The sequence below is a fragment of the Schistocerca piceifrons genome, chromosome 4 (genome assembly GCF_021461385.2).
Source record: "Schistocerca piceifrons isolate TAMUIC-IGC-003096 chromosome 4, iqSchPice1.1, whole genome shotgun sequence".
Lineage (NCBI taxonomy): Eukaryota > Metazoa > Arthropoda > Insecta > Orthoptera > Acrididae > Schistocerca > Schistocerca piceifrons.
In genome coordinates this window covers 489,763,243-489,779,387 of record NC_060141.1, presented here as the reverse complement: position 1 = coordinate 489,779,387, position 16,145 = coordinate 489,763,243, and positions in this window count along the sequence as shown.

Genomic DNA, 16,145 nt, shown 5'->3' with positions numbered 1-16,145 from the left:
TCATAAATATAGCAGTAAGGTGGAACAGCGCTGCAAAAATTTGTAGATTACCTAGGGGTTATAGGAAAAGACATTTACTTTTGAGCCATGCCTAGTCAGTTTCCTGAAATTTCTCACAAATGGAACTTCGTTACAGTCAAGGCACTGAACGTGCAGTAGGTCTCCCTAATGTTAAGAAAATCAGATACTTTTTCAGTATGAATTTCTTTACAAATGTATGGTTTCGCAGTGATATGACTCACCAGATACTGATTGTTGTCACTTGACAATGGCCAAGAATCACCTGGCAGTAAGTTTGTGGGTGTATAACCACTTGCAACAGCGGGAAGCATGTAAAGATTTTATTTCGAATTTTTGTTCGTCAGAGCTTCCTCCCATTTTGTAATTCAGTTCCTATGATATTTGTCTCACAAATTTCTGTCACAAACAGTTCGATCTAGACATTAAGTAATCTACTTCCTCTTTAACAAATAATTTTTGCAACATTTCAGTTGTATGAACAAGTGGAACGAGCCAATCTCAGTTAGCGGCACATATCACACCGCACTATGCAGGGAAGTGTAGGTGCTAGATATCACGTATTCAGGTACCGATTTTAGGCTTTTTTGTTTCTTCGTCAGTTTGCTCAAGGTGACTGTTAGTGAACTGTTTAATAATCCCGAAAGTGAAGAAACAGGGAATAAACTTTAAAAACACTCATTAATCGATATAAGGTGAATGTTAACTAAAGATTTGTGTTACGAAGACTTTCGTCAAAGTATTCGTATGGAGCATAGGCATGTAGGGAAGTGAAACATGGACGATAAACTGTTTTGACAAGAAGAGAGCAGAAGGATTTTAAATGCGCTGCTACAGAAGAATGCTAAAGATTAGATGGGTAGATCACGTAGGTAATGAAAAGGTACTGACCAGAGTTGGGAAGACAAGAAAAGTATGTTTCAACTTGACTAAAAAAAGGGATCGATTGATAGGACACATTCTAAAACATCAAGAGATCACCAGTTTATATTGGATGCAGGCGTGTGGCACAGAAATCGTAGAGGGAGAGCCAGACATGAATACAGTAAACATATTCAGAAGGTTGTAGGTTACGGTAGTTATTCAGAGATGAAGTGGCTTGCACAGGTTGACGTAACGTGGAGAGCTGCATCAAACCATTCTTCGGGCTGAGAATCACGACAGTATTCGTCTTATTGCACTTACAACAGTTTTTTTCACAGAAAGTAAGCTTTAAGTTTTTTAAAGCAAGCAGTTATAATTAGTGCGTGATAAAAGATGTTTTCAGATTTGCATTTTTATGGTTGTTTGGTGAAGTGTAACCCAGCGTTTGACGAAATGAATGTGGAACAACGTCAAAATCACTGGCGCGCCAAAGAAAGGCTTTAATTTTCCGTGACCAGCCTGTGAGAGAATTCTATATCCCAGATTCCTGGAGGGGTTAGTGTCCTCTGTTGCCTTCCCTTACAAACGCCCATTCACTGAACATAAAACGTTATTAGTGAAAATTTTATTTGCCGCTGTTTCATTTTGTAGTAAACTGACGATGTCAGGTTTTGATAAAAATGGCGTAATTTAATACAAATAGAGGTATTTGTATTTAACACACATTTACTCCCTAGTGGTTGAAGGGTCGATTTAGTATTAACTTCTAGTAGTGAAAAAAGAAAATACCAGCGATAACATGTAATTAATAAGTGGTGATGAGTGAGCTCCATCAGTTCCCTTTCATATATGTACAGAGTTCATTCTGGCTATAATATGGTATGTGTTGCCTCTGTGCTACTACCCTCTCAGAAGTGTGTCGTTTAAGTAGAGATACGTTATTTTTCTTTATTATGTAACAAATACTTGGGTACTTGAATCTCTCCCATATCCTTGTTCCATCATTCAACCTATTGTGTCTGACCGAGCCAGTAGCTTTCTGCTACTGCAGTTTTCGTCTGCTCCTCCAGTTTTACTAGTAGCAGTAGGGGAAATCGAAAGGCAGAGAGGTCTGTCTTGGACATCAGAGCTGGTACAACAGCACACAAATGAGTTATGTTGGCATATGCGACGTCCACATCTTCGGTGACTTACTCACCACTGGGTAGCGAATGGATTAGGTTGGGTGCTGCAACCACGGACGTATAAAAAGGGGGGTGGGAGGTCCAGGGGGTCCGGACCCCCTCCCCGTTCCTTAGTTTACACAAAAAACGCCAATATTAGAAGAATACCCACTTTTGAAACCCCGTGCCACAAAATAGTCGCGCACTGCGCTTGGTTGACGTAGTGACAAGGCATGGAGGAATGAGGCTGCCAAAAATAGCTGTGCCCTGCGGCGGGGTGTCTACCCCCACCCTCACTATGTGTGCAACGGAAGTGAGTGCAATCTTGCCAACCGTAGCGGAATTCCGCTACGCTTATTGGAGTTTTTTGGCCTTCGTGGCGTAGCGGCGAAATTCTGAAATTGTTAAAAATGTAGTGGGATTCAACTTTCTTTGGCGAAATGTAAAACCGTCGTAAATTTTCACTGCCAGGTACAAAACATGTAATATATGCACGGGAATTCAGATACCGAACTGTCTTTCTCCATGATGACAGACATTAACACTAAAAGACTTATTAAGCTACTCGCACTCACAGAAACGTTAAGTGACTTGTTGAAAGTACGACTAGACATCCAAAACAAGAACCGTTATCGATCATTATTATATTTCGTACTCAATTACGGAAGAGCATTTCCATAAGTTTGAAAAACGCATCAATTATTATTTGAGAACTGAAGGTCATCAAAATATTGCTGCATCACCAAATTCATACATTTCACTGTGATTTTAATAAACATTGAAAGGTTTCATACACACAATGCTAAAAAAAACTTCGTAAATTAATTCCTTACGCCTTAGCCAGTTCAGATTCCATACAAAGAGGAAAATTACTATATTAACAGCAGCCATTTGAATGAAGCACGATATTCAGGTCTATCACTGGACACTGTCGTCCTAGCAGTCGCTGATCGTTAAATGCCCCAGCTGGAAGTAATGGATTATATTGGTTTATAGCTTAAATTATTTATTTAGCCAGTATATCGTCAGAAATTATGTAGACTATTGTAACATTATGTGATTGCCTTATCATTTTAAATCATTCACTAATCGGGCAGTCGCTCGGCAACAGCTACAGTTAGCAAATAATGTTGCGAGAATGTAAAAGGTGAACGACCTGTGACGTAACTTGTTTACTGTCGAAGCAGAGATACAGTGAGTTACTGACTTTGAAAACCGCGGCGCGAAAAACGGACAGAAGAAGAACACTTTTACACACTCTTTTGATGTACGAGATATTCTCGATTAACAGTTACGCAGTTACTCATTTTTTCCTTCTCTTGCCTCTTGTAACTTGTGTCGGACGCGCATATCGTATTATTATTGTTAAAAATAATATTATTTTAGTGTAAAGTAAAAGTGCAATACTAAAAGTGCAATACTGCATAGCAGTAGATTTTTTGAGCGACGTGTATGTGAAAACGCCAAAGGAATTATTTTCATTACGATTAGAGAAGTGCCAGTCAAAACGGCATCCATGTTAAATCCTTCATTGCAGTGTAGGTTCATCTATTAATAGCTATAAATTCAAACTTAAATGGAACTGGTGTATGGAATATTTATTTAGTATAGAATCTATGTCTCACTCCTTCATGAAGTTATTTAATTTTCTTTATGTTTCTGCCAAATAGAGAGTTCACAGTCACGAATTCTTTCGTCTAAATCGGACGGAAGTTGCATGCAGCGAAATATTTTCTCCGCGCCATATTCTACTGGTAAATGCATGATAAACTACGGACCCTAGGAAATTCATGTTGAGCTATCCAAAAATAATTATATTTTGAATAGGCATTCACTCTCGTCTGCAATGCAACTTCCGACTGATCAGACGATCCAACAACAAACAACCGCACACGGTCGGCGTTCGCAAATATATTTCCACCGCTGATTATAGGTATATGTTACAGCACAAAAGTAAACATACTGTTATAATTACCGACTACGAACGGGGACATGTATAACTGTATGTTTATGTATACACATTACGTAAACATATCGTTATAATTGGCGCTCGAACAGATATTTATATAAGATACGCATTGTGGAAATATTCATAAAGAATTGTAGCTAATCTTGTGCTTTTTATTTGTTACATAGCATCAAACACTATCTAATAAAATTTCCATTGAGCGAAAGAAACGAGATATTCAGAGAAAATTACGGAAGAGAGATTTTTTTTTTTTGAACATTATTTGTGCGAAAATCTAGTTGCAACGCCCAAGGCAGTCATCAGCAACGTAAGTTAAAATTTCCTTAGCCGTTGCCAGGCTTCCTTAATTTCAGCCGACATTAATCAATTTGTGACGATCTTTTGTAGTTACAGTAAAAATTTGCTTTGAATTCAGTTAAGTATTGTTTAAATTTCAATGTTGTGTATTGCATATCAGTTGTTTTTAAATGTCCGCTGCCTGTTCACGGAGCTGACCAACCTCAGTTTTCATTTATTTTGACCAGTGTGCAGCCATACTATCTTTACGGTCCAGATTAGTCTCTTGTTCTCGTGACGTGCAACTCCCGACATTCCGATTTTGTGACGTAGCAGTGACAACCGATTCGCAACCAATAAATTACATCTCTGTCGACAGCTGACGACCGCAGGTCAAACGAACTTCATTGACTTACTGTTTGTAAATAAGTGAGCTATGGCAGACGATACAATGTCATCACTAAATTCAAATTAACAGAATGAAACGGGTGAAGTGTCGCGTCGCTTACGGTCCCGCAGGATAATTAGTAGGGCTGAGACACCAATCGAAACAATTGCAGAAAGTGAAGTGGAAAATCTTATGGACTTCGGTGCCTCACACCATACTGTTACCGGTACTGAACTAGAGAATGCCAGCATAGTTTCTGCCTCTAGTACTCGTAGCCGTATACCGTTTACAAGGGAGGCAGGTGAAAGCAATTCAGGGGTAGTGACAGACGATGTATTCAAACAGCTACTGAGTCAAATAAGTCAAATGATGCAGGACGGAAATCGCCAAATGGTGAATATCATTAAAAATGATTTGTAAGACGAAAATCGTCAAATGAAAGAGGAAAATAGGCAAATGTTTGAAGATAAACTTTGTAGAGTCAGCGAAGAAATAAAAACTGTTAGAGAAAACGTGGCCAAAGAAGTAGCAAAGCAAGGATGCTGTTTCTCAAATGCGAAGTGGAATAATTTTCGAACTGAATGATACGTTACCTACCATGCAAAGCGAGACAGCTGACATCCGAAACGCAACCAAGAATCTTGACTCCACCGTAATCACGATTAATCACAGATTAGACAAAGTAACTACACAGGTAGAAAAACTAACGGAGGGAATGTCAAACTTGACTCTGGAAACTGAAACGAAAGTAAAGGAGAGGCTAGATAGTCATGAGAGAGAATTTAGAGAAATGTATGAGAACTGTATTGCTGGAAAGGACAAATTTGTCGAAAATAAAATTAACAAAGACCTAGTAGAGACTGTGAAAGCAACCACTCTTGGTATCTTGTCAGCTCCTGGATACCGGATATACAGGTGGCGAATCACCAATAAGGGGAACCGAAATGGTTGATAAGTGTCGAACGTATGAGGAGTTTGAGCACTATTTCCTCAGTAAATTTTGGAGCGAAGGTGTTCAGAAGCGCCTTCGTAAAAAAGTCTATAATGTAGAACAATTTGACCCCAGGAATAGTAGCCTGAGAAAGTACTTCGAAAAATATCTTGGCAAAATCAGGTATTGGGATACCCCTATTAATAGTAAAGATGTAATTATGATTCTCAAGTCTAAATTACCTATATCGATTCGTGAAAAGTTGATAGCCATACCAGATGATGATCCAGATACCTTTCTGTCGATATTAGTTTCCCTAGACCTGATCTATGAGGACATGAGAGCTAACAAACCGCGGAGTACTCCGCACAATTCTTGGCCACAACATTACGAGAGTAACGGCTATGAAAAGCCAGGGAACGGTTACATAAATAGTAAAGATTGGCAAAACGGAAAAAAAGTCATTGGGTATCCGTACAAAAGGAATAGACATAATCAACACAACCGATTCAATCCCGTGTATAACACGACTGGTAACCAATACGGCAATCAACCGTACAAGCAGAAGTTTGGAAATGGTTTCAGTCAAGAAGGTTGGCCACAGCAGAGCGGATCGCAATGGAATGCACCGTACTCGCGCGGCCAACACTCAGATTACTGGCAACAACAAACAGCTGATAACACCCACTCATACCAACACAACTCCGCGCCCAGTAAAAATCAAGCGCAGGGAATGTACAGAAACACACAGTTTAACGGCAAGCCGCAGTGTGAAGGTGGATTTCACCGTAATAATTCCGGAAATCATAATAGTAATAAAAATCATCAGACCCCGCGAAGGCAGTACAATCCCCCTGTATTTTGCACAAACGCGGAAGACAGTAACACGTATTGGACACCAGAACAAACGCAACAACATTTTGACACAAGGTTTGTGCATAACTGTAATTTTGTTCCTCAGTGTTCTCATAATGTCAGATTGGTCGAACTTTCTAATGATGAAGACCAATGAAAACCACACAAACAGAAAAACTAAGTTCAGCATCTGAAAGCTCCCTAAGTGATGCTGTGAGACAGAATGGGGGCGACCACCTCGACGGAGAGACTAACCATGACGGACTTGTACTGAGATACAATGACGGGATTGGCATGAGATAAGAATTATTACAAGAGAAAGAGACGACTGACAGTGATGAACCGATAGACGACCAAGTTCAAGCTATGACAAGACTTCCTTTTGCTGGAATTTTGACGACTGTAATCCTAGATACACGTGCTAATATTAATGCTATGTCCTTATGTTTCTATAAGCAAATTAGTACATTAACTAAAATTCCAACATTACCCGTCCAAGGATGTTCAATATCAGGAGCCATCGGCTCCCAGACACAAAAGGTCAGTATACAAGCTTGGATACCACTGGAGATTCAATCAGTACCCATCAAATGTATTTTCCTCGTTGTCAAGAATTTGGCAGTGCCATCTCTATTGGGAATGGATTTTCTATGACGATATAGAGCCCGAATAAATCTTTATACAGGTATTTGCACACTGTTAGTACAGTAGACAGAAGTTGCACTGGAGTTAGTGAAAGAAAGAGTAAAAAACTTAGGCACTTTTAATAGCATTAGATTACAAAGGATGGGCAGAAAACCTACTTGTCGTAATCATTTCAATTTGTTTTATGGTAACTGTGATACATTTAATGATACAATAACAGTCAGTGACTTACCCTCTCTGTAGGGAATAACCAATAAGACTGCAGAATGAACAGAGTTATCCGAACCTCAGCGACAGGAATTATTCAATTTGTTGTCAGACTACATCAATGTGTTTTCTGAACGACCCAGTATTATAATATAAAAGACTATGAATATACTGTGGAAGTGGTGCCGCACCAAACTTTCTGTCGCACGACATATCCCATACCGTATGCAAGAAGGGAAGCAGTTCGGAATGAAATTAAGAAAATGCTTAACTGGAAAGTCATAGATTATTCTAATTCGCCATATAGTAGCCCTTTGTTGACGATTTTGAAACTGGATAACACCGTACGACTCGTACTTGACGCACGAAACATAAACAAAATTGTTGTGCCAGTACGAACGAGACCTGCAGCGATTGAAGAACTCTTGCAGAGATTTTATGACTTAAATATTTTAGTAGCATAGATTTGAAAATGTCATTTTGGCAAGTGGGACTAAATCCTAACTCACGAAAGTATACGGCATTTATCTTCGCCGGCAGATCCTATCAATTTCAGGTCATGCCTTTTGGATTGAATGTTAGTTCTGGAGTATTCTTCTCTGCCCTAGATCACGTTCTTGGTCCAGATCTTATTGATGAAGTCACTCTCTACATTGATGATCTTTTAATTGCCACTAAAACCTGGGAAGGTCACGTCGAACTAATACAGAAAGTGTTTCAGCGATTCCTGGAATACAGAGTCACTGCCAACTTTGGCCGAGCCGAAATTAAATTCTTAGGACACGTCATTTCATCTGACGGAATCCGTCCTGATCCGGCTAAGCTAAGTGCAATTAAAAATTTTCCTATCCCATCTTCAAAACGACAACTTAAACGTTATCTTGGACTCGCTTCATTCTTCAGAAGATTTTTACCAAAGCAAGTAATGAACAACCCTGATTTATTGAAATTGTTAAAGAAAAATACTCAGTGGAATTGGACTGATGACTGTCAAAAGGGCCGGCCGAAGTGGCCGTGCGGTTAAAGGCGCTGCAGTCTGGAACCGCAAGACCGCTACGGTCGCAGGTTCGAATCCTGCCTCGGGCATGGATGTTTGTGATGTCCTTAGGTTAGTTAGGTTTAACTAGTTCTAAGTTCTAGGGGACTAATGACCTCAGCAGTTGAGTCCCATAGTGCTCAGAGCCATTTGAACCATTTGAACTGTCAAAAGGCATTCCTCGATATCAAAGAAGCTTTGTTAAATAGCAACATTCTTTATCATCCAGATATGGAAAGGGAATTTTGTGTGTCATCTGACGCAAGTTTTCAGGGGTTAGGTGCATGTCTCTTCCAAATCCATGAGGCCAATGGAAAACCAGACATCAGAGTAATTAGTTTTGCTAGTAGGGTTCTTACAGAAACTGAACGGTCCTATTCTGTTACTGAATTGGAAACTCTAGCAGTAGTTTGTGCTTTCAAGACATTCAACTACTACATCAATGGCAAGAAACTCAAAGTCTATTCTGATCGTCAGGCTCTTAGTTTTCTTCTCACGTATAAACTCCTACATCCCTCGCTTAACGAGGTGGTGTCTTTTCTTACAGGAATATGACTTCGAAATAATCTATATAAAAGCCAAAGATAACATTACTGCGGATGCTCTATCTCGCATGCCTGAAGGCTCTTCGGACAGTACTGAACTTTTGGAACAAATGTAAAATTACAGAATTCTTTTGATGAAGGATCCAATACATCGGAAATATTTTCTTGATCTTTGTAACCAGACTGTCCAATTGCAGGAAACTGATCCAAAATGGAGAGTGTGAAACAGATCCTCGAGACTAATCCTACCCATCGCATGTGCAAATATTACAAATTGCATAATCAGGTTCTTTTCCACCGAATATCATTGTCATCAGAAAATTGGCTAATATGCATTCCGCAGGAATATGTAGAACACTTACTCTGGTATGTATATATATATTTCGTGTGGACACTTTGGTCCAGAAAAATGTAAGCGTAAAATAGCAAAGTACTGCTACATCCCTAACCTTTATAGCAGAATTCACAAACTCTTGAAACACTGTATCATTGGTCAAAGGGCAAAACCTTTTAATCTTTCGAATATACTGCCTTTGAATCCTATTATCACAGAGAAACCTAGACAAATCCTAGCGATAGATTTGGCAGGACCCCTCCCACGACGTCATGGAGGAATAAGTTACCTTGTAGCTGTCATTGATCTATTTACCAAACATTTGAGATTTTACACTATGAGATCTGCAAACACTCAACTAATCATCAATTGTTTTGAACGTGACTACTTTCCTAGATTCAGAAAACCTGAATCAGTTCTCTCAGACAATGGGTCTAACTTAGTCTGCAAAAGATGGAGACTTTTCCTTGCTAGTCATCAAATTAGGCAAATCCTTATCTCCAAGTTTAGACCGCAGTCGAACCCGACTGCGCGGGTGTTCAAGGAGTTTAATCGTTTTATTCGTACATATATACCAAATCAGCAGACTCGCTGGGTTGACTTTGTGTCACCTTTCGAAGAAATTGTGAATAATCTACCACACCTGTCTACTGGTTTCACTCTGAGTGAGTTGATGTCTTCTGACCAAGAGAAAAATGAATTGGTCAATTAAATTCCTAAGTGTAGCAACACAAGCGCTAATTTAGACGCCAGAAAAAGACAAACTCTAACAATGTTGACCACCAAAGCCAATTTACGCAAGAAGGCGTATGACAAACATATTAATAAGGTGTTAACTTGCAAAGTAGGCGAAAAGGTCTTACTAAAAACACACTTTAAACCATCGTTGCTCTTACGCAAAAATCGAAAATGGCAAAGTCTTTTTGAGGGACCATACGAGATATTTTGTATACAGCACACAGGTTGTTATCTGATTTCTGATCACTCTGATCTTAAAAAGTATCATGCTACAGAATAAGTCAAAAGGAAAGCTTTATAATGGCAAGAGAAGGTTAGCCGCTAGTGACTAAGTAACAACTGATCTGACTTCGTTAAAAAAATTGCTTAGAATAAATTACACGACAGTGAGTCTATCTTGCTATACAGCAGAGAATTTAAAATATGTTATCTTGAGCCATAATTTAAGTACAGACAGGCTGATAAATAAAAAAAATTCTTGTTTAACAAAGAAAGTGATCAACTCCAAGAACTCTAGTTGGAAGATTTAGTTTTAAGGAGACAATATTTAAGAGAGAGAAATGAAATATAAAGCAAAGGATGTGCTTAACAAGCCGGCTTCTGCGATATGAAATGGTAAAGAAATGAAAATAAAACATAGTATGTAAGACATTTTTTAAGTTCAAGGAGGAATGATCGAAAAACGAAATTTATTTTCGTCAAGGACAAGGGTCGCTTGACAATTATTGGTTCCTGATCCCACTAAAAAGGAATACAAGTAACTAGTTTCTAAGTCAGCTATGTCTAGATTAAGTTCTAATGTACATAGAAATCTGGAACAGGTTCATCTCTGCATTAAAATAACGTAATATTTACGAAGCATGTGAGTTACTTGTAAGTACCAACATGACCACGAAAGCGGTATCCTTCAGCTAGATAAACAAAGTAGCATTAACTGTAATTGCAATACGCAGGTCAGATACATTCAAAGCCATAAGTGAAATAATTTCCACATATAAGAGCGTAAGTGACAAGGACAAAGAAATGATGACCTAAGGTCATATATAGAGGTCAATGCAGTGTAGCTCAAGCAGGCGTCAACGTGAGAATAAAATGACAATGAAACCGCCGGCAAAACAAAGCAGCTAGTTCTTAATTGGAGCGCGTACGCAGACGTACGGCGCAAAGGAAAATTAATTTCTAAGTCACAAGGAATAAGGAGTTGTTTGCTAGATTTCTTCTTCTATCTACTATTATATCTATGTCTTTCTTCTGAATTTGTGTAAATATCCATCCCCCCTTAACCCGTCCCATAGATATGAAGTCACAGATTGAGAAATGCGGTTGACGTGGAAGGCTGGTTTGTCATATGATTTTCAAAAGGAAACGCGTGAACGAAATCGTGAAAAGCTAGTTTTGAAATGTCTTTATTTTTCCTTTTAAAGTCAATCCGAGACGCAAACCGATATCGCGATAAGGAATTTGAATACTTTCTTGAATGGTTTCTGTTCTCTTGTGAGAGGACGATCAAATGAGACTGATTGATCCTCACGTCTAGTAAAAAAAAAATTTTGTTGAAATGACAGTGATAACTTTAATGAATCGAAAGAATAAAAAGAACGACTCAAATGAATTAAAATAATAATAATAATAATTGCTAACACATCGGAGAAACTAATGTATTGTGACTGTGAACTAAAAGCATAATTAGTCTTAGAGGAAGATGATGAACAACGTAAAGCGAAATGTTAAGGTAGTTACCAACAAAGCAACAAAAATTGAAATGAAAATGATAATCGAAGCTCTCAATTAGCAAGCTTCAAAGTGAGACAAACTATTTGATTATAAACTGTAAATAATTTGTGTACATAGCAGTGTATAAGTGAAGGATTAAAATGCTATGGAAGTCTGCCACAGACACGAAGCAATGCGTCGTTGTTATAAGTAAGTGAAAATTTAATTCACGATGAAGTTAAAAAGTGTTAAATGTGCAGATAGGCCGACGGACAGTGATAGTCCGGTTATGTAACCGAAGGCGTTGATGTGATTAAGTTCAGTGCATCGGAAACCAGATTAAGTGTTAGCTGCTTTGCAAAGTGCAAACGCTAGCCTACCTTAAAATCTTCTAAATCGGCTGGAAAATTTGGAGACAGGAATGGTTGCAATGGAGTCTCTGTCCCTGGTAATCCTCGTCCCTCCGCACCAGCTCAGCAAACCACAAAATACCACAACACCATCGACGCAACGTGTTCACTTAACCATGCGCGGAAAAGCTGAAATACCGAGTGGAGACTAGTGAACGCCTCGAGTTGCGATTCAGCTCTAACAATCAGCCTGTGCCAACGTCCATCGACGCAACAAACGCGTTAAATTTAAAGTGATGTACCAGCACAGCACTCCCGCTGCATTTCAACGAAACGGACTTTCCATGAAAGACGCTCCCAAAATAAAAGACTCTTATATGAGTCTTGAAAGGAGGATATAAGATGAACATCAACAAAAGCAAAACGAAGATAATGGAATGTAGTCGAATTAAGTCGGGTGATGCTGAGGGAATTAGATTAGGAAATGAGGCACTTAAAGTAGTAAAGGAGTTTTGCTATTTGGGGAGCAAAATAACTGATGATGGTCGAAGTAGAGAAGATATAAAAAGTAGACTGGCAATGGCAAGGAAAGCGTTTCTGAAGAAGAGAAATTTGTTAACATCGACTATAGATTTAAGTGTCAGGAAGTCGTTTCTGAAAGTATTTGTATGGAGTGCAGCCATGTATGGGAGTGAAACATGGACGATAAATAGTTTGGACAAGACGAGAATAGAAGCTTTCGAAATGTGGTGCTACAGAAGAGTGCTGAAGATTAGATGGGTAGACCACATAACTAATGATGAAGTATTGAATAGAATTGGGGAGAAGAGGAGTATGTGGCACAACGTGACAAAAAGAAGGGACCGGTTAGTAGGACATGTTCTGAGGCATCAATGGATCACAAATTTAGCATTGGAGGGCAGTGTGGAGGGTACAAATCGTAGAGGGAGACCAAGAGATGAATACACTAAGCAGATTCAGAAGGATGTGGGTTGCAGTAAGTACTGGGAGATGAAGAAGCTTGCACAGGATAGGGTAGCATGGAGAGCTGCATCAAACCAGTCTCAGGACTGAAGCCCACAACAACAACATATGAGTTCACAACATATCATATACTATGCTAAATGTTATATCCCGTGAATGAAATGCGAACAGCCAAACCACACGCGAATAGTGACAAAGTCAAATTCTTATTCATCCCAAGTCCTAAAATTAGATTTAAGCTTAGTTCTTAGACTAATCGGTATTTATATTTTTTGTTACATGTAACGCGTGTACCTAGCGTGCGAGCGAGACTCGCCGAACAGAGCCGATGAAAAGTTTTCTACTCAGAGAAGGCAAAGTAGCGATCCAACTTCTCAAGCGATAACCTTCACCTGGAGAAGAATCAAATTTTAACTTACCTGTGAAATACACAAACAATGAAAGCGTAAAAATCATGACAACTAGTGAGCAATGGAAAATGAACACGTGTGAGAAATTCCATGTGTGAGAATCATATGTGTATAAAAATGGACACGTGTGAGAAATTCCATGTGTGAGAATTCTTTGTGTATAAAAAGATGAATCCTGTGTGATTTCTTTCAGGAGGCAAGAGCCTATGAACTCTGGACAATAACTTGGGGCCACAAAGATGTTCGTTATGAACTCTGTAAATAAAAAGGACTGTAACGAACATAATGTATGATCTCCATCGTAAACTTTGTAGATTTACTGTCATAGTTTTTAAATTTTTTTGTGTATCTTTACCTTAAGAATTGTCTTCGTCTATGAATGAGAGTTCACCATATTTGTGTAATACTAATAATCAACTGCCCGAAATACTGTGTTTGATCAATGTAAGTCTGTAAAGTACTCAATCCCACAATGTTAACGGCGACGTGTGAATCTTGGTAATCTCCTTGATTTCTAAGATTCCCATGGTAGGCAATGTAACATTATATGATTGCCTTATCATTTTAAATTATTCACTAATCGAGCGGTAGCTCGGCAACAGCTACAGTTAGCAAATAATGTTGCGAGAATGTAAAAGGTGAACGACCTGTGACATAACTTGTTTATTGTCGAAGCAGAGACACAGTGAGTTACTGACTTTGAAAACCGCAGCGTGAAAAACGGATAGAAGAACACTTTGACACATTCTTTTGATGTACGAGATATTCTCGATTAACAGTTACTCAGTTACTCATTTTTTTCTTCTCTTGTTTCTTGTAACTTGTGTCGGACGCGCATGTCGTATCATTATTGTTAAAAATAATATTATTTTAGTGTAAAGTAAAAGTGCAATACTGCATAGCAGTAGATTTATGGTGCGACGTGTATGTGAAAACGTCAAAGGAATTATTTTCATTACAAGAAGAGAAGTGCCAGTCAAAACGGCATCCATGTTAAATCCTTCATTGCAGTGTAAGTTCATCTATTAATTCCCATAAATTCAAACTTAAATGGAACTGATGTATGGAATATTTATTTAGTATAGAATCTATGTCTCACTCCTTCATGAAGTTATTTAATTTTCTTTATGTTTCTGCCAAATAGAGAGTTCACAGTCACGAATTCTTTCGTCTAAATCGGACGGAAGTTGCATGCAGCGAAATATTTTCTCCGCGCCATATTCTACTGGTAAATGCATGATAAACTACGGTCCCTTAAGAAATTCATATTGACCTATCCAAAAATAATTATATTTTGAATTGGCATTTACTCTCCTCTGCATTGCAACTTCCGACTGATCAGACGATCCAACAACAAACAGCCACACACGGTCGGCGTTCGCAAATATATTTCCACCGCTGATTATAGGTATATGTTATAGCACAAATGTAAACATATTGTTATAATTACCGACTACGAACGGGGACATGTATAACTGTATGTTTATGTATACACATTACGTACATATATCGTTATACTATGTCATAAATTACATTTGAAACTGTAGTGGAATTTGGATGTGCTCGTAGCGGAATTAACTTATTTTTGGCTGGCAACACTGAACGGAACCAATCCAGTGTGTTCTGTCGCTTCCCCTTGGGCAGTCACAATTAGAGTGGCGAAGTTTCGGGCGTCGTGTGTTAAGCCAGCTTAAACTGTGCGTGCGTGTGTTTAGTTGTTAAAAGAGTCGTGTTTGAAAGAAAAAAACTATGAAACGGCCAAGACAGAAATTCCTTCTGTTTTTTTTTTCTAAAAAAGAGACACAGAATTTTGATGCACTTGTTTCGAAAGAGAGTGGCATGTCACCACGTGATGCGACATCCCAGCGTGAAGAAGCTGGACCATCCAGGAAAACTGAGAATGAAGCAGAGTAGGGTGAGTCTCCTATTTCCATTATAAAGAGGATTATATGGTTTTAAGTCGCAGTTTTTTAAAAAATAAAGAAGAACCTTCTAGTTTAACATTTAATTACAAGTGAACAAATGGGCCTATCGCAAAATACGTTATACCAATTTCTTCAAGTTTAACTCTGCGTTAGGCTATTATATGAGAGAATTTGGTTATAATGTTTAATAACTATTTTCTATTATATTCATAGTAACAATTGCCTGGATTATGGGCGTTTTCCCTAGGAACTACTCACTTCAAAACTCTTGCAAAGTGTTAGTCAGATGTTAATGAAATTTCATGTGGTTACAGGCACATGTATTGGCAGTGTAAATCTCAACTTACAGAATTATTCAATCACTTATTTAAAGTTTCTTATAATTTTTCTAAAATAAGTTTTCCATGGCCAATATAAACATAGAAAGCGTGTGATTGTTTTGGAGCTCTCTTTTTGCGGTATCTAATCTTGAAACTACGATCACTGAGACTGTACTGTGTGATATAATTTTATGAAGTTTAATATTAAAAATGGTTGCAACTTTATCCAAGTTGAAGTAGCTTTTATATGCCAGCAAAAATGGTAACTGATCAATGTCAAAAAAGTAAATGTGACAAACAGTGGCGGATAAAACAATTTTGCACCCCTAAACACACCGTAATGTATGCGCCCCACTTAATTTTGCACGTTTGTTTATGTCATTCTTATTCACGTTAAAGATATTTATGCAATTGTCAACCAACACCAGCACAAAAAAAGTTTTTAAATAAAAGGTCCAGTTGAAAATCGTACCA